General features: G+C 40.9%; 1 protein-coding gene and 1 long non-coding RNA gene across 3 annotated transcripts in view; both read right to left on the reverse strand.

Annotated features, from left to right (window-relative positions):
- The window catches only part of LOC114653365 (transcription initiation factor TFIID subunit 4-like), a 333,979-nt gene that overhangs the window by 211,613 nt on the left and 98,922 nt on the right, over nt 1-23,444 (reverse strand). The gene's annotated exons all lie outside the window — the stretch shown is intronic.
- Nucleotides 19,853-21,216, reverse strand: LOC127528457 (uncharacterized). The gene is made up of 3 exons (XR_007935352.1): nt 21,023-21,216; nt 20,304-20,440; nt 19,853-20,084 (listed from the first exon to the last, which is right to left on the reverse strand). It is a non-coding gene; the product is annotated as an uncharacterized LOC127528457 (long non-coding RNA).

Here is a 23,444-nt window from a genome sequence, read left to right on the forward strand (position 1 = left end):
CAAGACAGAGATGACAGTTCCATCTCACAATTAAAAGAATGCAAACATATCTTCCTCTTCAAAGGAGTGAGCGTCAGGAGCAGAGAATGTCAGAGAGAGAGAGAAAAAAGCAAACAATCAAAAATCAATAGGGCTGTTTGGCTTTTAAGTATGCGAAGCACCGCCGGACAAAGCAGCTGCAAGGAAGGGAGCAATGTGAAGGTAGTCTTTCAGCATTTTTTAAAGGAGCGTCCGCATCCTCTAGGCCAGTGTGCGAACAGCCCCTCTGCTCACACCCCCTCCGTCAGGAGCAGAGAATGTCAGAGAGAGTGAGAGAGACAGAGAAAAACAAACAATCAAAAATCAATACGTGCCGTTCGAGCTTTTAAGTATGCGAAGCACCATGCGGGAAGCATGTCGCTTGATAAAGCAGCTGCACGGAAGGGAGCAATGTGAAGATAAATCTTTCAGCATTTTTAGACGAGCATCCGTATCGTCTAGGGGTGCGAACAGACCCCTGCTCACACCCCGTCCGCCAGTAGCAGAGAATATCAGAGCAAGAGAGAGAGAAAAGCAAACAATCAAAAATCAATACGTGCTGTTTGATCTTTTAAGTATGCAAAGCACCGTGCGGGAAGCATATCGCTTGACAAAGCAGCCACATGTAAGCCCAGCAAGGAAGGGAGCAATGTGAAGGTAATCTTTCAGCGTTTTTTGAGGAGCGGCTGTATCCTCTAGGGGTGCGAACAGCCCCCGTGTTCACAATATATTTGAGGAGTTTTATTTAATACTCTGGTTGGGTAGCTTCTCAGCCATCTGCCAATAGTGTCCCTTGTATGAAATCAACTGGGCAAACCAACTGAGGAAGCATGTACCAGAAATTAAAAGACCCATTGTCCGCAGAAATCCGCGAACCAGCAAAAAATCCGCGATATATATTTAAATATGCTTACATATAAAATCCACGATAGAGTGAAGCCGCGAAAGTCAAAGCACAATATAGCGAGGAATTACTGTACACATATACAGTATATACACACATACATATATTATATTGTAATAAGGACACAGAAACTCAAAGGTTTGGGGTTTCGGACCCCGTATACTGTACAGACTTGCAAACAAAACAAATATGGTCAGTGATATGATTTCCTGTCATTGCAACAGACATTTTGCATGTGATGGAGGGACCATTTATGAGGTGGAACCAGAAACTGATGAAAGGAATGCTGGGAAGGAACCGAGGTGCTATATGGGAGCCATGACGTCATCAAGATGGGACCAGATGAAGGGATGGAATGCGGAAGTGGTAGCACATGGTTTAGGGAATCCGGGCAAAGTTATGGCGGCGTTATTTCTGTCTTTCTGTGGGAATAAAAGTAAGGTTAGTACCCCGCCTTGGTCCCCTGGCACGATATGTTACGTTGCTTGTCGGGTCTTTACGCGGCTCCCTATGCACGCGTGCATGACATGACACCCCTCGTATATTATATACATACATACATACATACACACCGTCCGTTGTACAGTATGTAAGAGCCAGATTGAATGTTATTTACCTGGAGTTATTGACTTACTCCCTACAACGTAAAGTTACAAGTAGAGTGCAGAGGGCATGCTCAAAAAATGCCTGCTGACACTTTAGTACGCAAGCAATGGCACATTCACCGTCCAGATCTAAACACTAGCGTGTAGAGTCGTTTGCATACTGAAGAGTCTATAGCTGCAGGTGGAAGCTGCCGTCGCTGTACTTTGTGTGCAAGAGCCAGATCGAATGTAATTTACCTATTTACCTTTATTTATTTACTTACTTCCTACAGCATAAAGTCACAAGTAGAGTGCAGAGCTTCCCATGTACATATACAAAGTACTGCGATGGCAAAAGTGCATTCTTGATTCGATGTAGAACCGTCGTCATGAGTTGAGTTTACCTCTGTTATAGAACGTCTATATGAAAACAGCAGTGTCAAATGCGGGGGTGGGGAGGGGATTGGGGTTGGGGTTGGGATCGTGAACGCGGTTGAGAGAATAAAACAAAAAAAAAAAAAAAAAAAAAAAAAAAAAAAAAAAAGCTAACCTTTACAAGTATCATAAATCACAACGGCTGTTACAGACTGGAATTAAATGTATGTTTTTATTCTAAAATAGTAAGAATACGAGCAGCTCACTTCTCAAAACGGACTCGTCCGAGATCGAACCCATGAAGTTTTGATTACCAGTCAACAGCTGATACCGCTGCGCCACCGAAGTGATCGTAGCAAATGCGTGTCAATGTCGCAACCTAACGCAGGTTCTTTTTCTGCTGTTACAGTATGTTTTTGAATAAAAGCTGTGGTGCCCATCGGGAGTTCATGCACGGCCGGGACGCCCATGAGGAACGGAGGAGGGCTTGTGGATCCTCCGGAACACGAGGGGGCGTCCTCCCTGGTTGCTGTGGGAACCACGGGTACAGAGCTTGGAAGCTCATCCCTGTAGGGGCCCGTGGTCACCGTCAGGGGGCGCCCCAATGCCTTGGGAGTGTTGGACCTCAGTACTTCCGCCACACCGGGAAGTACTGGGGGGAAGAGACTTGGAGACACCCGGTGGACTTCCGGTTTTACCGCTGGAACTTCCGCCACACAGGGGTGTGGCTACGAGCCCCAGGATGAAGCTGGAGCCCTTCCGGGGTGAATAAAAGGGGCCACCTCCCTCCAGTCGGGGGCAAGAGTCGAGTGGAAGAGGATGAGGCTTGGTGGAGAGGAGTGGAGGAGGACCAGAGACATTTAAGGCATTATGTTGTGGCCAGGACTTAAAGGGGTGATTGGTGCTTCAGCACTGGGTATGTGCACTGTAAATATGATAAATAAACATGTGTGTGGTGAAACCATCATGTCTACCTGTCTGTGTCCGGGCTGTTCCCCACAAAGCACATTTGTTCTGTTATATTTGTACCTTTTGTGAAAGTGTTTCTTTTATATTTGGAATTCAGGCTTCACACATTATACACTTCATGTCTACATTTTGTCAATCTATACATATTAATAAAAGGCAAAGCCCTTACTGACTCACTGACTGACTGACTGACTGACTCATCACTAATTCTCGAACTTCCCGTGTAGGTGGAAGGCTGAAATTTGGCAGGCTCATTCCTTACAGCTTACTTACAAAAGTTAGGCAGGTTTCATTTCGAAATTCTACGCGTAATGGTCATAACTGGAACATGTTTTTTGTCCATATACTCTAATGGAGGAGGCGGAGTCACGTATCGCGTCATCACGCCTCCTACGTAATCACGTGAACTAAAAACAAGGAAGAGATTTACAGCACGAGTCAAATGCGGGAACGAAGATAAATGACGTTAATTTTTGAGTGTCTTGTAATACTGTGTAACCATACATATTAACACATGTGCAATTAAACGTGTGCATTTACGGGGTGATTTCTCAGGCTTAAAAGTTCGCCTTTTACTAAAAAGGTAAATGCAAAACTATTTTCAATCATTCTATGATCTGCTTCTCACAACTGAAGGCACCGTGGCTGATGTTACGTCACTTGATGGCCAACCATAAGCGTTACCTGGTAGGTAACCAGCCACTCACTTCACTCCCTTACGGGAATCGAACCTCTGAGGTTTTCTTTTGTTCTTAATTAAAATTTAAAAGCAATACTTCACCGCTGCAAAGCCCCTCTAGCGCTGACGTCCGAGGTTCGATTACCGTAAGCGAGTCCAGTGAGTGTGTACGCCTGATGAGCCAAGAATAAGGGGGAAAGACGTGTCGCGTACTCTTTGCATTATTTGACAGTAAACTATTTTCAACCATTCTATGATCTGCTTCTCACAACTGAAGGCACCGTGGCTGATGTTACCTCACTTGCTGGCCAACAATAAGCGTTACCTGGTAGGTAACCAGCCACTCACTTCACTCCCTTACGGGAATCGAACCTCGGACGTCAGCGCTACAGGCAAAGCCCCTAAAATTGCGCCACAGCGTGTGGTTCGTTTACTTGACAACATGTAGATCGGGGTAATTACATTCCGCGCCACGGCGTGTGGTTCGTTTATTTGACAACATGTAGATCGGGGTAATTACATTCACGGCATTCGTAGTCTGATTCACAATCTGATTGTATGGGTGGTTACCTTCCAGGTAACGCTTATAGTTGGCCACCAAGTCAGGTCGAAGTGATCACTCGAGTGAAGGCAGCTTCACAAAAAAACAGATCCTTAACAAACTGTTATTAGTATATTTTCCCTCAATTTAAAAAGGTTTTGTTTTCTTCTTAATAAAAATTTAAAAGCGGTACTTCGCCGGTGCGAAGCGCGTTGATTTGACCGACTGACACATACAGACATATTCATGAGTGCAGGTACTTCGGAAAGAAAGCACCGTGTAAACCTAAAGTTTAAATTAAGTTCATAGACCTACAAAAGGTTGCCATTCATTTGAGGCAAGATTGCTTTTCTTCTGTACAACTATACGTTGCATTCTCAAGAGTGTGCTTGCACGGCTTCGGATATAGAGATATATATGTATGTATGTCTATATATAAATATGTAAGCTTATAAGTACTGCCTTACTTCTCTTTAAGAAAGGAAGATGTAATGATACTTGATTTAAACGATTCCATGTCTTGGTGGGTTTGCGTAGCTTATTGTCAATATCTTTACACCTGTTTTTAAGACTTATTGACTGAAACGGGCTTTCACGAAAAAAGTTAGGGCTTTGCTACAGGATACACCCTCCACAAGTTAAGCAAGTAAAAATAAAATATATATTTCTGTTTCATTTAAACCTTTTAAGTTCGTATGCATAGCCCCATTTGGCTGTTTAATTTTTTTTTTTCTTTCTTCAGTAATATTTAATCTCCCTAAAGAAAAAGAACATATCCATTTTACTTTTTTTGTATCTCTTTAGTAATATTTTAGTGTAAAAGGATAACCAGTATTTAAACCTTTTATGTTACTTTATAAATTTATTTTACACAATGTTGAAAAATTAATAAGAAAGCTACATATTTTGGCAGCTGCTGCTTTCATTTTCAATGAAATGAAAAAAGCTCTCCAAGAGAAAACGTCAATGAAGAAGAAACAGTTTGCACTATCGAAAAATGAGAAACCCTCATTTATAAAAGTTTGCTGCAGATGACTTAACTGAAAATAAATGAATAGTTCCTATGTGTATAATACATATTTATCTATTTTACTTATGCCTTTATTCCAGCAACTTGCAACATCTGAGGTACAATTTGTTACATTACTTTTGTTTTTTGCAGCACAGGCAGGTGAAGTGACTTCCTCAGGGTCACACAGTGGTGTCAGTACCAGGATTTGAAAACGGGCAAATAGGGCTATGCATACAGATGTCCATCCATCCATTATCCAACCCGCTATATCCTAAATACAGGAGCCAATAAGTACATATGTACATATACAGTATATATATATATATATATATATATATATATATATATGGTTGAAATAGTTTACTGTCAAATAAATGCAAAGAGTACGTGACACGTGTTTCGCCCTCATTCTGGGCTCATCAGGCGTACAAACTCCACTGCACTCCTGACGTCCGAGGTTCGATTCCCGAGAGGGAGTGCAGTGGAGTTTGTACGCCTGATGAGCCCAGAATGAGGGCGAAACACGTGTCGCGTACTCTTTGCATTTATTTGACAGTAAACTATTTCAACCATTCTATGATCTGCTCCTCACAAACTGAGGGCACCGTGGCGGATGTTAGCAGATTGCTGGCCAACCACAAGCGTTACCTGGTAGGTAACCACCCATACAATCAGATTGTGACACAGACTTCGAATGCCGTGAATATTATATATATATATATATATATATATATATATATATATATATATATGTGTGAATGTATGTATGTACGTCTATATTTATATTTATATATATATATATATATATATATATATATATATATATATATATATATATATATATATATATATATATGTAGATATGTAAATTTGTATATGTATATATATATATATATATGTGGATGTGTATATGTATATATATGTATATGTAGATATGTGTATATGTAGATATGTATATACTGTGGTGGGTTGGCACCCTGCCCAGGATTGTTTCCTGCCTTGTGCCCTGTGTTGGCTGGGATTGGCTCCAGCAGACCCCCGTGACCCTGTGTTCGGATTCAGCGGGTTGGAAAATGGATGGATGGATGGATGGATAGATATGTATATATATGTATATATGTTTATGTATATATATATATAGTTACATAACCTCTTTAACACACTACTTCTCCGCTGCGAAGCGCGGGTATTTTGCTATATATATATATATATATGTAGATGTGTATATATGTAGATATGTAAATATTTATGTATATATATGTGTCTGTGTGTGTATATATATATGTGTGTGTGTGTGTATGTATATGTGTGTGTTTATGTATGTGTGTATATATATATGTTGATATGTGTATATATATATATGTATACATATGTGGATGTGTATATGTATATATATATATGTAGATATGTGTATATGTAGATATGTATATATATATGTATATGTATATATATGTTTATGTGTGTGTGTGTATGTGTATATTATATATATATATAAAAGACAGCAACACTCATAACAATGACAACACAATTACATTGACAATCATGTTACGTTATTTTTAAAATGTTTCCTTTTTTTTTTCATAACCTCTTTAACACACTACTTCTCCGCTGCGAAGCGCGGGTATTTTGCTAGTTATTACTAAAACATGAAAAATGTTTCTGTTTAAATGATGTGTTTATATAGATTGCTGTAGACAAGGAACACACATAAAATGCATGTGTTCCAAATAACGATATAGTATTTATAAAAGGTATCATTTTGCTTGACTTCTCACTCTATACAACTCTAAGCAACTGACACGCAGGTAAACAGACTTGAGCTGAGAAAACTGTGTGGGGTGGGGGGATGTGATAGCAGGCTGCTTGCTGCTTATCCACACATATACAGGACAAAAGACACTGACGGAGAGGTACGAAGCAATTTAAGATGGGATGGATCTACGAGTTTTTTCGTGGCTCTGGTAATTCTAGTGTTAAGACGCCTAAAGTCATTACAGAATCTCCAAGAGCCGACGCGCTTAGAAACGAAGACGATGGGACTGGACCATAGGGCTGTGACTCTCCTCTATGATGTCCATATCCAGCATTCACTGGAAATTGGAGCCGAGGTTAAGGACTGATTTTTCGGAGAAAAGGGAGAGGGTGGCCTCCGTGCGAGGGCGGTCCTCCCGAACCCTCCAGGGCTTGAGCAGTTGACATGATACACACTCTCGCTCGGTCAACAATTTGGTTGCTTCACCAAATAGTTGACGATCCCTTTCCTCTCTTTTACCTCGTATGGACTCTGCCAATGGGCTAACAATTTGGAGTGGGAAGTAGGCACGAGCACCATCACACAATCCCCCAGCTGGAATTCCGGAGGGAGGTGTTTTGATTATAATTCCACGCCTGCGCATCTTGACCTCTCAACATGTGTTCCTTTAGAAGGGGTCGAATCTTCTCTAACCTATCGCGCAGTTGCACGATATATTCCAGAATATTGGTGGAGGGAAGAGCCTCCCCTTTCCATCCTTCTTTTAGAATGTCCAAAATACCCCGGGGTTGGCAGCCATATAAAAGTTCAAACGGAGAAAACCCCGTGGAGGCCTGTGGCACCTCCCGATAAGCAAAAAGAACAAGGGGTAAAAGTTCCTACCATCCGCGTTGACTACCTTGCGGAGCATCTGTTTAAGGGTTTGGTTAAAATGTTCCACTAACCCATCCGTCTGAGGATGATAAACAGACGTCTTCAGATGCTTAATACGGAGTAACTTGGCAACTTCCCTGAATGTATCCGAAGTAAAGGGCATACCTTGGTCCATGAGGACTTCTTTAGGTATTCCCACTTGGGAGAAAAGGGCTACCAATTCCCATGCGATATATATATATATTTTTTTATTTTATTGAAATCACACAACATTCCATACAAATACATCAATTTTACAAGAATAGGATTGAAAACAAATCAACCCCTACCCCTGAGAAAGAGAGCATGGCCAGCAGAAAAAAACTTAAACCTAGTAAAAATAAGCAAACAGATGAATTAATAAGTGAATATAGATAAATGGAGAAGACAAAAAAAAAGAGAATAGGGAGAGAATCTGCTTCCTCAGTTCTTTAAAAGATTATTCTAAAATGTTACTAAATTAGGTTTGGAAAAATTTCTGCAAAGATCCTCTAAGTGAAAATTTTATTTTTTCCAATTTCAAATAATATATAACATCAGTTACCCACTGACTTAAAAGGGGAGAGTTAGGATTCTTCCAGTTGAGCAAGATAAGTCTATGTGCCAATAGTGTAGTAAAGGCAATTACAGTTTGTTTGTCCTTCTCCACTTTAAGCCCATCTGGAAGAACACCAAACACAGCTGTTAGTGGATTAGGAGAGATTGTGACACCAAGGCTGTCTGAAAGGCATTTAAAAATCTTGGTGCAAAATGATGTTAATTAGGTGCAGGCCCAAAACATGTGACCCAGTGAAGCTGGAACTTGATTGCAGCGTTCGCAGCTTGGATCTTGCCCTGGAAACATTTTGGACAATTTTAAGCGATACAGATGTGCTCGATACATAATTTTTAATTGAATAATGCTTTGCACATATGGAGCTCGAATGAATTCTCTGCATCGCTACCTTCCACTCCTTTTCTGATATGTTGAGGGAGGGATCCTTTTCCCATTGTCCTCTTGGATCATTGAAAGGGAGGGACTGTAAAATGGTTTTATATATTGCAGAGATGCTGTCTAAGTCCTTGAAACTGATGAATATATTTTCCAGCATAGAGGGAGGTGGGAGATGAAGGAAATTGGGCAGGTTCTGTTTAAAAAAGTTTCTAATTTGAAGATAGTGAAAGAAACGTGTTGCTGGAAAGTTAAATTTAGAATGTAATTGTTCATAGAATGCAAAGACGTTGTCTATGTACAGATCTCTAAGTGATTTAATCCCAAATGTTTTCCAGACATTAAAAACTACATAGGCTTGCAATGGTTAAAAAAGGTTGTTCTCGTGCAGTGGTGCCACCGATAAAAGATTCTCCATCTTAAAATGTTTCCTACATTGGTTCCATATTCTGAGTGAGTGAAGCACTATTGGGTTATTAGTATATTGGCGATAATTTGCATTTACTGGGGCGCAAAGCAAGGAATATAAAGATGAATTGCAGGATTCTATTTCTATTGCAGACCAAGCCTGCATATGTTCATCTATTTGTGTCAATGTCCAGGTTTTAATATGTTGTATGTTTGCTGCCCAGTAGTAAAACTGAAAGTTAGGTAGAGCCATGCCACCTTCTGCCTTTGTAGGGTTGCTCTTTCGATACGTGGATGTTTTGAATTCCAAATAAATGTGATTATGGTTGAATCTAATTTCTTAAAGAATGATTTAATGATGTACATTGGAATATTTTGAAATAAAAAGAGAAGCTTAGGGAGGATATTCATCTTAACAATGTTAATTCTTCCAGCTAAAGTGAAATGCAGGGTTGACCATCTATGCAAGTCTTGCTTAATTTTTTCCATACAGACAGCAAAATTTTGTTGATAATGAGCTTTATGTTTACTTGTGATGTTTACCCCTAGATATTTGAACTGATCTGCAATGATAAAAGGGAAGGTGTCCAATCTAATACTGTGTGCTTGAGAATTCACTGGAAAGAGCACACTTTTAATCAAATTAATTCTGAGACCAGAAATCTTTTGGAATTCTGTTAGTGCTGTTAGGACTGTAGGCACAGAATTTTGTGGGTCTAATATATATAGTACCATACCATCTGTATATAAAGAAATTTTCTGTTCGAGTCCTTCTCTGATAATCCCCTTTATCTCATAAGCATTTTGAAAGTGAACTGCTAGTGGCTCAATGGCGATTGCAAAAAGTAGTGGTGACAAGGGGCATCCTTGTCTGATACCACGTTCTAGTTTAAAGTAGTCTGAATTAATATTGTTAATACAAACTGAAGTTTCTGGATTGGTAAACAGTAGTTTAATCCATGCACAAATGTTCGGGCCAAACCCAAATTTCTCCAATGTAGTGAAAAGGTAGTTCCATTCAATCATATCAAATGCTTTTTCTGCATCCAAGGATAATAAAATCTCTGGGATGTTTGACTTTGCGTGTGAGTATATTACATTAAACAGGCGTCGAAGATTGGACGCTAAATGTTGGCCTTTAATAAATCCAGTTTGATCTTGTGATATTACTGAAGGCAGCACTTTCTCCATCCTTCTAGCTAGGACTTTGGAGAGTATCTTAACATCATTATTCAGGCGATTATTGTATGTATACATACATATATATATATATATATATATATATACATATATATACATACACATATATACATATATACACATACACATATATATATATACATATACATATATATACATATATATACACACATATATATACATATACATATATATATACATATATCTCTATATATAATCTTCATTTGGATCTTGATCTTTGTTTGTCCGTGAATGAATTAGAAGAAGAAGCACTAGATGGCAGTAGAGAGATTGCTAAAACATAAGCCTGGAGGAGATTCTTAATGCAATGCCTATACTACTGAAGACTGTAGTACTCCAGTCACACCTCAAAACACAGACATTCAAACTAAACAAATTGTTGTGCTTTAAATTAACTAATCTTTATATATAATCTTCATTTGGATCTTGATCTTTGTTTGTCCGCGAATTCCACGCATGCGTAGACCGCCTTCCAGTTTAGTATGTTGTTGTTACTCATGGATGTCAACAATGTGCCGGAATAACGAAAGGAGTGGTGGACAGTGTTACGCTGGTTAGCTCCTGAGGCCTGGTTAGAGAATGAGATTGCCGAAGATAAAAGGTATGTGCCTACGTAACATATGGATGAAAGAAAGACAGTGGGTAAAATGAATGACGACGTAACAGCACGTTCCGGAAATTATTATTGTTACGTTGTAGCCGGCGAGTGCTGCGCGTCTCACAGTTGTACCGTGGCTTGCTCACATGTCAGTGAAGTGATCCTTATTTATGCTTTAAAGAGCCTGGATACCTATGTGTCCCCCTTTTATAACCATTGCTCCGTGTATATTGCCTTACTCTTTGGATTGCCATAAAGCAACCTGCGAGATTGGAGAAAGGTTGAGAAGAGATCGTGAGAGGAAACGACAGCATCATGAAAACCAGACGGACTGTGAACGGAGAGAAGCAGAAATGCTCCTACACCACCACATAATTACTATTCGGACAGTGATTCCGAGTAGGCCGTTCCTATCGAATCAATGTCCAAGGGTTTTCTTTTGTAATTTTGTTTCCCTTATAAAAAAAATCATAATGCTATGCGACGAAGGGCCCAGTTCATGACTGGCAGCCGCGTTTAAACAGGGAGCCCTTCACAGACAACTTTAACACGCGCAACGTAGTTGGGCGCACATGGCTAATATACATATATACATACATACATATATACATATATATATATACATACATATATACATATACAGTGGAACCTCTAGATACGAGTTTAATTCGTTCCAGCACGGAGCTTGTATAGCGAATTTCTCGTATCTAGAACAAACTTCCTCATTGAAAATAATGGAAATCCAGTTAATCCGTTCCGCACCCCAAATATATTAACATAAAAATCAATTTTCCTAACAAATAACACTGATAAATTATATACTGTAGTCTACCTTTAATAAATAACACTGGTAAATAATATAACTGATTATTAAAAGAATCAAAACAGGTGTCCAAAGTGCAGTAGAGCATTCAATAAATCTTTAAATAAACAATCCTTAAAACAGTTGTGAAGTGGAGGTTTAAAATACACAAGAATAACAATCCTTTAACACGAGGTTAAAACGTCAACAGAAAGCAGTCTTTAAAAACAGCATCAGCATCTGACCTGCTTCTCCCATGCGGGCTCTGCAACAGGCGAGACGCTCTTAATGCAGCTGACCTTCTCTACACTGTCCTGCTACAGCTGTTTGGCTCGCCTCACCGGTCATCCACCTACCGGTCACTCTTGCCCTTCAGAATATTCTGCGAGAGCGACCACTGCTGCTACTCCTCGGGTGTTGGCCATACACCCAAGCTACCTGTACAGCTGCTCGCTCGCTCGCACCGACTCTCTCTCTCTCTACTGCTGCTGCTGCTGCTTCCTGCCTCCTCCTGCAACCTCCGTTTCATCTTTCCTTTTCCTCTTGTACGTCTCCTCTCCCCTTAACCAGCTCGCGCTTCTCTATACAGTGGTGTGAAAAACTATTTGCCCCCTTCCTGATTTCTTATTCTTTTGCATGTTTGTCACACAAAATGTTTCTGATCATCAAACACATTTAACCATTAGTCAAATATAACACAAGTAAACACAAAATGCAGTTTGTAAATGGTGGTTTTTATTATTTAGGGAGAAAAAAAAATCCAAACCTACATGGCCCTGTGTGAAAAAGTAATTGCCCCCTGAACCTAATAACTGGTTGGGCCACCCTTAGCAGCAATAACTGCAATCAAGCGTTTGCGATAACTTGCAATGAGTCTTTTACAGCGCTCTGGAGGAATTTTGGCCCACTCATCTTTGCAAAATTGTTGTAATTCAGCTTTATTTGAGGGTTTTCTAGCATGAACCGCCTTTTTAAGGTCATGCCATAGCATCTCAATTGGATTCAGGTCAGGACTTTGACTAGGCCACTCCAAAGTCTTCATTTTGTTTTTCTTCAGCCATTCAGAGGTGGATTTGCTGGTGTGTTTTGGGTCATTGTCCTGTTGCAGCACCCAAGATCGCTTCAGCTTGAGTTGACGAACAGATGGCCGGACATTCTCCTTCAGGATTTTTTGGTAGACAGTGGAATTCATGGTTCCATCTATCACAGCAAGCCTTCCAGGTCCTGAAGCAGCAAAACATCCCCAGACCATCACACTACCACCACCATATTTTACTGTTGGTATGATGTTCTTTTTCTGAAATGCTGTGTTCCTTTTACGCCAGATGTAACGGGACATTTGCCTTCCAAAAAGTTCAACTTTTGACTCATCAGTCCACAAGGTATTTTCCCAAAAGTCTTGGCAATCATTGAGATGTTTCTTAGCAAAATTGAGACGAGCCCTAATGTTCTTTTTGCTTAACAGTGGTTTGCGTCTTGGAAATCTGCCATGCAGGCCGTTTTTGCCCAGTCTCTTTCTTATGGTGGAGTCGTGAACACTGACCTTAATTGAGGCAAGTGAGGCCTGCAGTTCTTTAGACGTTGTCCTGGGGTCTTTTGTGACCTCTCGGATGAGTCGTCTCTGCGCTCTTGGGGTAATTTTGGTCGGCCGGCCACTCCTGGGAAGGTTCACCACTGTTCCATGTTTTTGCCATTTGTGGATAATGGCTCTCACTGTGGTTCGCTGGAGTCCCAAAGCTTTAGAAATGGCTTTATAACCTTTACCAGACTGATAGATCTCAATTACTTCTGTTCTCATTTGTTCCTGAATTTCTTTGGATCTTGGCATGATGTCTAGCTTTTGAGGTGCTTTTGGTCTACTTCTCTGTGTCAGGCAGCTCCTATTTAAGTGATTTCTTGATTGAAACAGGTGTGGCAGTAATCAGGCCTGGGGGTGGCTACGGAAATTGAACTCAGGTGTGATACACCACAGTTAGGTTATTTTTTAACAAGGGGGCAATTACTTTTTCACACAGGGCCATGTAGGTTTGGATTTTTTTTCTCCCTAAATAATAAACACCATCATTTAAAAACTGCATTTTGTGTTTACTTGTGTTATATTTGACTAATGGTTAAATGTGTTTGATGATTAGAAACATTTTGTGTGACAAACATGCAAAAGAATAAGAAATCAGGAAGGGGGCAAATAGTTTTTCACACCACTGTATATGCGGGGAGGACATGGCAGCTGCAGCCCATTAGCCACAGGAACAATCATGGATGTGGGCAGTTTCCCACCTGTGCACTTAGGTGAGAAACACCCACACTGCAGATCGCCCTGCGGCTCGCTACAGCTACCACGCCCCCTCGCTAAGCCGCGAGCGCGGCGATTATTTAATTAAAACAAAACAGCCTTTGCTGGAAGAGCTGTGGATCCATAACACCACAGAGATACTGTGGGATCTAGGCATCAGTCAAAGCACCAATCACAGGCCCGATTAGAAAGCGGGAAGCTGTGATTTGTCGTCTCCCTCCCATGTAACAATCACAGCCCGTGTTACAACGCACTTAGTCACCGAACTTGTTTTGTTGTTCTTAGACTAAGAAATACTACTACATGTACTATGTTTAAAAAACCGCAAAGTCGTGAATCCGCGAAAAGTGAACCGCGAAGTAGCGAGGGATTACTGTACAAATAAATTCTGTACAAATCATACAATGTGATTTCCTGAATTTTTTTTTTACATTCTGTCTCTCACAGTGGGAATGCACCTACAATGTGAATTTCAGACCCCTCCATGATTTCTAAGTGGGAGAACTTGCAAAATCACTGGGTGTTCAAATACTTATGTTCCTCAGTATATACATACACATATATACTGTATACTAGCAAAATACCCGCGCTTCGCAGCGGCGAAATACTGCCTTAATATTTTTATTAAGAAAAAAGTAAAAATTTTTAAACTGAGGGAAAATATACAAAAAATTATTTGTTAAGGATCTCTTTGTATACGACGTTGTCAGTTTGGCCCTCCGGTTGTAATATGACCAAGCTGTGCGCTGAGCTTACTTTTGAGCATGCAACATACAGTTGGCCATGTGAAAAGCAATCCTGCCTCAAATCAATGCCAACCTTTTGTAGTGTTTGTCCTTGAGACTTATTAATTGTCATTGCGAAGCAGAGCCTTACTGGAAATTGAACGCGTTTGAATTGAAATGGGAGATTAGACGGTATAACGGGGATGCGAGGAATAAAAACTGTGTCACCTGAGGCACTGCCAGTAAAAATAGTTGCTTGAATTAGGTTGTTTTGTAGAGATGTCACCTGAAGTCTCGTGCCGTTACAAAGTTTCGGTGGCTGTAAGTTTCTCAGTAACATTATTGGTGCCCCAACCTTCAAAATGAGATTATGCTCAGGAGTGCCTGGAGGATTTAGAGTGTTGAGAAACTCTATCGGATAATGTACCGCGTCTTCTACTTCTACAACTGAATCAACAGATTGATATGTTTTTGGTTGTGAAGGTAGTTCTTGAAGTAAAATGTGGTTTATAGTCGTAGTCATGTCATTTTTTGGTGTCAGGATAGCTCTCTCTCTTAACCATGACACGTCATTTTGGTGGAGATTTCGTAGATCGGGGTAAACATTTTGAAGAAGGCTTTGTAAGGTATTCACGACGAGACAGAGATTTGTAGGAATATTTATTTTACGATTTTCTTGTATGAAGGTGCCATCACCTATACTCATCAGAAGAGCAGAGAACTCCTCGGCTTTTTTGTCGCCTTTCAAATGAACTCTCATGTTTATTTTTAAAGTAATGACATTGATTTGTGGCAATAGGTATGAAGATTTCAGAGATGCTTTAACTTCATCAGCGCGTGTTCCTCTGGGCACGACTGGTAGGGTTTGGCGGAAGTCTCCAGCCAGTAACACTGTCAAGCCTCCCATAAGTTTGTTGGTGTTTCGGATGTCTTGGAGGGTCCTGTCTAAAGCCTCAATACCTGCTCTGTGTGCCATAGTGCATTCATCCCAGACAATAAGCTGACAATGTCGCAGCACTTCAGCCATGTTGCTCTGCTTTGATATGTTACACATGGGGGATTCAGTATGGTTGAGGTTCAGAGGCAGCTTGAAAGCTGAATGAGCAGTTCTGCCACCCTCTAGAAGAGTTGCAGCAATGCAGAAGAAGCCACAGCTATGGCAATGTTACGCTTTGCTCGGATTTTTGCAAGGAGAAGGTTTATTAGGAATGTCTTACCAGTTCCTCCTGGAGCATCAAGGAAAAACACAGTGCCAGTGGCTGACGCTACGCTGCTCATGATTTGCTCATAAACTGACTTTTGGTCACTATTTAGCAAGCGCTCGTTATTTGTGACTATATTGGCCAATTGCGAGGTGTTGTAAGATGTCTCTTTCAAGTACTCGGGATTTGACGTAAGTTGTGCCAGTTCTGTTAAAGGTGAAGGCAAACCGTAATGATGAAGAGATTGACCTCCAATACCAATTACGTAGTTTTCAAGCAACTGTAGACAGTTGTTATAGATCAAATTTAACCACTGGTGGACTTCTGTTCGTATATGATCTCTTTCAGTCTGTCTCCTAATATCTTCTGCTATGCTGTCTTTGTTTTTCCCATAGGTTTAAGGGGTTTTCCATTTGGCAGAACACCAACATGACAGCAAACAGTTCACGGATCTTTTGAGGTGAGCAAGACAGAGCAGCTTCCTGTAGAGTCTCGTCCCAGTTGATATCGTCATGTAATAAACCGAGTGCCCTGCAGGCTGACTTATAGGTCGGATGTAGGACACCATCAACTGTTCTCAGAGATTTTAAAGATGTGGGACCTGTGATTTTGTTGAGCAGCAGTCGAACATGGTAGCATTCAGTGTTATTCGGGTGTACAGTGTAGACCCGTCCCAGTACATTATCCTTTTTCACTCCCTAATGTCCTGGTACAGGGTTGCCCTGTTTCCTTCGACGAAACATGTTGTTTGCCCACACAGATGATGATGACATTTCATTATAATGAAGTTGTTTTGCAAAATCATCGTGTTTGCAAAGGTCAAAGAACGCTAAAAGGGTGGTTTGTGGTGGATTGTGTACTTTATTGGTAACGTTGCCTTCTGTGAAATAAATTCTTTGTCCGTTCTCAAGATGCACAGCAAGATGAACGACCGGAGGGAAACGTTCGTGAATGGGAAAACAGAAAATGCGCCAGGCTGCTTCAGAGCTACTAATGTAACGACCAGCTTCGTATCGAGCTACTTCAGCATTTTGATTTTGTATTGTAAATACTGCCTGGTCACTTCCCTTGTTAACATACTTGCAGATGTATTTGATTGATTTTACTGAACTGCAAAATTCGACATTGATGTGAGCATTGAAGAAGCGGGACAGCACAGGACTATAAGGGACCACCCATCTGTTGTCGATATCTACTCCTTTGATGTTAATTGTATGACCTCCATCAGCAGGTGCACGCCGGCGGTACTGAGGGTAACCAACCTCTCCAGTCTGAGTTTCTGAGATGAACAGACGCGGGTACTTCTTAGTGCATATTCTGTTGATCATGCAGGGTGAGTTGATATTATGAGGTCCACACGGGCTGTGAATCATGGTGGATTTTACTATTTTGTGTAGGGCAGGGTCAGTCTGTGGATCAGGAATTTCCGCACGGATGACTTGATCGATGAGAGCTGGTTTAATCCTATCCTTTAGCCACAATAGAATGTGTGCATGGGGAATACCTCGCTTTTGCCACTCTATGGTGTACATGTAGCAATTTGTACAGCCGAAAATGTTACTCTTCGTGAGCAAGTCTATCATTTTGCAAATCTTGAAATGAAATACACGACTGATAAGGTTGTGGCGATCGTGAGGTTTTTGACGTGGAAGGAGAATTTCAGTGATGTCAGGCCATTTAGGATTGCAAGTAAATGTGATGAATAAGTCAGGGCGGCCATAATGACGTACGTATGTCATTGCGTCTTTTGTACGCTCGTGCATATAGCGAGGTCCTCCAGTGAAGGAAGATGGTAATATCACAGCTTGACCAAGTTCTATTAAATCAGTGTCGTTTTTGTCAATAGCATCTTTTAAGTGAACGTAATTTTCAGCTCGTAGTTTTTTCTGATTTAGTCTGATATAATTTAGTCTTTCGGATTCAATTTTTGCGTACATATCAACTAAAAACTGATTTAGTAAAGTTCGGAAGAAAAGGATAGTATTATCATGATGTTGTCTGATCATAAGCCGATATGAATAGAAGTTTGCTGCAGAGATGGTTTTGTTCATAGGTAACTTACTGGTAGCATGAACTTGAGGTATAGACACAGAATAGCCGTCTTCACCATAGCAGAACATGAGAGGATATTGAAGTGCATCATAGGATCTGTGGGTTTCCTTAATGCGTTGTAGTTTATTGTCTCTTGTTTTCAAGACAATATCTCTATTGTTGAACGTTTGCCCAACGATGACAACACCAACTTGATGAACTGTGGGTTTATTAAATCTGCCTTTGTGTGCATGTAATGGTTTTTTGTCTGCGTGAATGACAACTTTGAAGTCTTTGTCATCATATGAAATACTGTCCATTGTGGAGTGGAAGTCCTGGATGTAAGTGTTACAGTCATGGAGCATTTTTTGTAATTGCTTGACCAGGGGTATGTTAAGTCCAGAAAAATTAGCGCAGCGGATTTGTGCTTCCTTTTCATCGTCCCCGACAAAATAAATTTGCAGAAATTTGTGTTCCTCACTTGGCATAGGTAAAAGACTGCCAATCAAGTGATACACTTGTCCCTGAACTTTAAATGAAGGCATAAAATTTCCCTCAACAATTTGGTTAGCACCAAATGACGTCATTTGAAATGCGCTGTTGTACTTTCGAATATTGTTCAAGAAATGCTCACTTTGAGGATGTTCGCCATTTAACAGGCCTTCAAGAAGGTCAGGAAGCTTACGTAAAGGAGTGAGAGAGACTTTACCACCGTTACAGCACAAACCAGGAGACTCGCATTTCCACTTCTGAGCTTGACAATAGTCACAGTGAACATCCATGGATCCAATGTGTACTGTTTTGTCAGACTCATAATGTATGTTTGGGTCGTACGCAAATCCACAATTAGCTTTTTTGAGCCACACCTGTTGTTTTCGTATGAGCCGCTTTTCATTATTGGGATCGTATCTAGAAACAGAAGCTCTATTAACTTGTGGATTCGCCTCCGTGTATTTAGCGACAGCGTCCCTATGAACTTGTGGATTCGCTTGCGAGTATTTAGCGACAGCGTCCCTATGAACTTGTGGATGTGCTTGCGAGTATTTAGCGACAGCGTCCCTATGAACCTGTGGATTTGCTTGCGAGTATTTAGCGACACCGTCCCTATGAACTTGTGGATTTGCTTGCGAGTATTTAGCCACAGCGTCCCTATGAACTTGTGGATTTGCTTCTGAGTATTTAGCCACAGCGTGTTTATGAACTTTTGGATTTTTCTGCGAGTATTTGGCGGCAGCTGCACGAAGTTGCTTCCGTCTAGCTGCATCAGAAAATCTACCATGACGTCTGATACGCCTCCTTTTTACTGTGTTCTCACAGCTTAGATTGCTGCTGTCATAATCGGCTCGAGCTGGATTTGTCTTAAACTGACATTCGGTATGTGTCAATCGATATAAGCATACAACTGGCTTCATCAATAACTTCGCATCGATCTTTTGAGAGTTGAAATATTCATAAACATCAAAGTGTCCACTACTCAAATCGTCACCTGTGAATCTAAGATGTTTAAGAGGCACTGACGGTTCTCCAAAGGTGTAAAATATTTGGCCATTTCGGTACACTTGAAAGCGACAACCAAAACAATTCAGCGGCAGCCATCAACTCACATGCAGAACCATAGGTGAAGGGCTTAAGCATTTCAGTCTTATAGTGCTCCTGTGTACTATAATTATCTCCTGTACCATCATCAGTCCACACTTTGAACCTGTCCCAGTCATTTAATACATAAGACACAATGTCCCTGCGGATAGCAAAAATGAGCCTGATATGTCCGTGCAATATGTAACACAGAGAATGGAAAAGGCAGGCGCCATCTCTGGGCATGGACACCACTCGGTAAGTGATAGTTCTATGATTTATGGTGATCACCTCGATAGACATATTAATAGGAGTACAGTTGGAAGAATAAAGGGAATGGGTACTTGATCAGTAAACAAAGTATAAAACACCTACACAATAACTATAACAATCGTAATAAACGAACAATAAAACAGCGGAGAACCCGTGGATTAAATAAAAAGGCTGCTTCCTTTTCGAAGCAAGCAAAAACGACGGCCTTATATGGCGTTCGTTTATAAAATAGCGAATAAGCTGCGTAAAGGCTGCTTCACAAAAAAACAGCGGAGCGCCTTATATGGGCAGGCAGCGGATTAAATAAAGGAAATGGGTATCTGAACAGAAAACTAAGTGTAAAATAGCTACACAATAACGATAACAATCGTAATAAACGAACAATAAAACAGTAGAGAACTGCGAAGCAAGGAGAAAGGACGGCCTTATATGGCATTCGATTATAACACAGCGAAGATGCTGTGTAAAGACCGCTTCACAAAAAAACTGCGGAGCACCTTATATGGGCAGGCAGTCAGGCAAAGAAAAGGATTCAAATAACTATAATTGTAATAAACGAACAAAACAACAGCAGAGAAGCCGCGGATTAAATAAAGGAAATGGGTACCTGAACAGTAAACTAAGTGTAAAATACCTACACAATAACGATAACAATCTTAACAAACGAACAATAAAACAGCGGAGAACCCATGGATTAAATAAAAAGGCTGGTTGCTTGGCGAAGCAAGGAAAAAGGACGGCCTTATAAGTCATTCGTTTATAAAACAGTGGAGAAGCTGTGAAAATTCTGCTTCCTTGGCGAAGCAAGGAAAGGAATGAACACACCGCAGCGAAGAGTGCTGATTTCCGCAGCAGCCGCACTTATGAATATGCTACGCACAGTCCGCAGCAACCGCACTTATGAATATGCTAAGCACAGTCCTTCACCCGCGAATATTAACCATAACAATCGTAATAAACGAACAATAAAATAGTAGAGAACCGCGAAGCAAGGAGAAAGGACGGCCTTATATGGCATTCGTTTATAACACAGCGAAGATGCTGTGTAAAGACCGCTTCACAAAAAAACTGCAGAGCGCCTTATATGGGCAGGCAGTCAGGCAAAGAAAAGGATTCAAATAACTATAATTGTAATAAACGAACAAAACAACAGCAGAGAAGTCACGGATTAAATAAAGGAAATGGGTACCTGAACAGTAAACTAAGTGTAAAACACCTACACAATAACTATAACAATCTTAACAAATGAACAATAAAACAGTGGAGAACCCGTGGATTAAATAAAAAGGCTGGTTCTTTGGTGAAGCAAGGAAAAAGGACGGCCTTATATGTCGTTCGTTTATAAAACAGTGGAGAAGCTGTGAAAATTCTGCTTCCTTGGCGAAGCAAGGAATGGAATGAACACACCGCAGCGAAGAGTGCCGATTTCCGCAGCAGCCGCACTTATGAATATGCTAAGCACAGTCCTTCACCCGCGAATATTTACCTTATATGGGCAGGCACTCAATCACGTGGGAGGCATCATGATGCAAGACGCAAGACACAACCGCCTCACACAGCGACCGAGCTGCCCGCTATGGCCGTATACAGTATACGAAAGTAGGTTACAGTTATGACCGTTTCGCATAGAATTTCGAAATGAAACCTGCCTAACTTTTTTAAGTAAGCTGTAAGGAATGAGCCTGCCAAATTTCAGCCTTCCACCTACACGGGAAGTTGGAGAATTAGTGATGAGTCAGTCAGTCAGTCAGTCAGTGAGGGATTTGCCTTTTATTAGTGTGTGTATATATATATATATATATATATATATATATATATATACACATACACATATATACATACATATACATAAATACATACATACACATATATACATACATATACATAAATATATACATACATATATACATACAGTGCATCCGGAAAGTATTCACAGCGCATCACTTTTTCCACATTTTGTTATGTTACAGCCTTATTCCAAAATGGATTAAATTCATATTTTTCCTCAGAATTCTACACACAACACCCCACAATGACAACGTTAAAAACGTTTGAGATTTTTGCAAATTTATTAAAAATAAAAAAATTGAGAAGGCACGTGTACATAAGTATTCACAGCCTTTGCCATGAAGCTCAAAATTGAGCTCAGGTGCATCCTGTTTCCCCTGATCATCCTTGAGATGTTTCTGCAGCTTAATTGGAGTCCACCTGTGGTAAATTCAGTTGATTGGGCATGATTTAGGAAGGCACATATCTGTGTCAGAGCACAAACCAAGCATGAAGTCAAAGGAATTGTCTGTAGACCTCCAAGACAGGATTGTCTCGAGGCACAAATCTGGGGAAGGTTACAGAAAAATTTCTGCTGCTTTGAAGTTCCCAATGAGCACAGTGGCCTCCATCATCCGTAAGTGGAAGAAGTTTGAAACCACCAGGACTCTTCCTAGAGCTGGCCGGCCATCTAAACTGAGCGATCGGGGGAGAAGGGCCTTAGTCAGGCAGGTGACCAAGAATCTGATGGTCACTCTGTCAGGGCTCCAGAGGTCCTCTGTGGTGAGAGGAGAACCTTCCAGAAGGATAACCATCTCTGCAGCAATCCACCAATCAGGCCTGCATGGTAGAGTGGCCAGACGGAAGCCACTCCTTAGTAAAAGGCACATGGCAGCCCACCTGGAGTTTGCCAAAAGGCACCTGAAGGACTCTCAGACCATGAAAAAGAAAATTCTCTGGTCTGATGAGACAAAGATTGAACTCTTTGGTGTGAATGCCAGGCGTCACGTTTGGAGGAAACCAGGCACCGCTCATCACCAGGCCAATACCATCCCTACAGTGAAGCATGGTGGAGGCAGCATCATGCTGTGGGGATGTTTTTTAGCGGCAGGGACTGGGAGACTAGTCAGGATAAAGGGAAAGATGACTGCAGCAATGTACAGAGACATCCTAGATGAAAACCTGCTCCACAGCACTCTTGACCTCAGACTGGGGCGATGGTTCATCTTTCAGCAGGACAACGACCCTAAGCACACAGCCAAGATATCAAAGGAGTGTTTTCAGGACAACTCTGTGAATGTCCTTGAGTGGCCCAGCCAGAGCCTAGACTTGAATCCGATTGAACATCTCTGGAGAGATCTTAAAATGGCTGTGCACCGACACTTCCCATCCAACCTGATGGAGCTTGAGAGGTGCTGCAAAGAGGAATGGGTGAAACTGGCCAAGGATAGGTGTGCCAAGCTTGTGGCATCATATTCAAAAAGACTTGAGGCTGTAATTGCTGCCAAAGGTGCATCGACAAAGTATTGAGCAAAGGCTGGGAATACTTATGTACATGGGATTTCTCAGTTTTTTTATTTTTAATAAATTTGCAAAAACCTCAAATAAACTTTTTTCACGTTGTCATTATGGGGTGTTGTGTGTAGAATTCTGAGGAAAAAAATGAATTTAATCCATTTTGGAATAAGGCTGTAACATAACAAAATGTGGACAAAGTGATGCGCTGTGAATATTTTCCGGATGCACTGTACTGGGTAGGATTCAAAAGTAATGAGCCTCATTTTGTTCTGACGCGAACATACCTCGCCGCACACCCCACTTGCCAGCGACGGCGACGGTGGGTGTTGGCTTCACAGCACAACAGCCTTGAT

Source organism: Erpetoichthys calabaricus, chromosome 6 (assembly GCF_900747795.2).
Source record: "Erpetoichthys calabaricus chromosome 6, fErpCal1.3, whole genome shotgun sequence".
Taxonomy (NCBI): domain Eukaryota; kingdom Metazoa; phylum Chordata; class Cladistia; order Polypteriformes; family Polypteridae; genus Erpetoichthys; species Erpetoichthys calabaricus.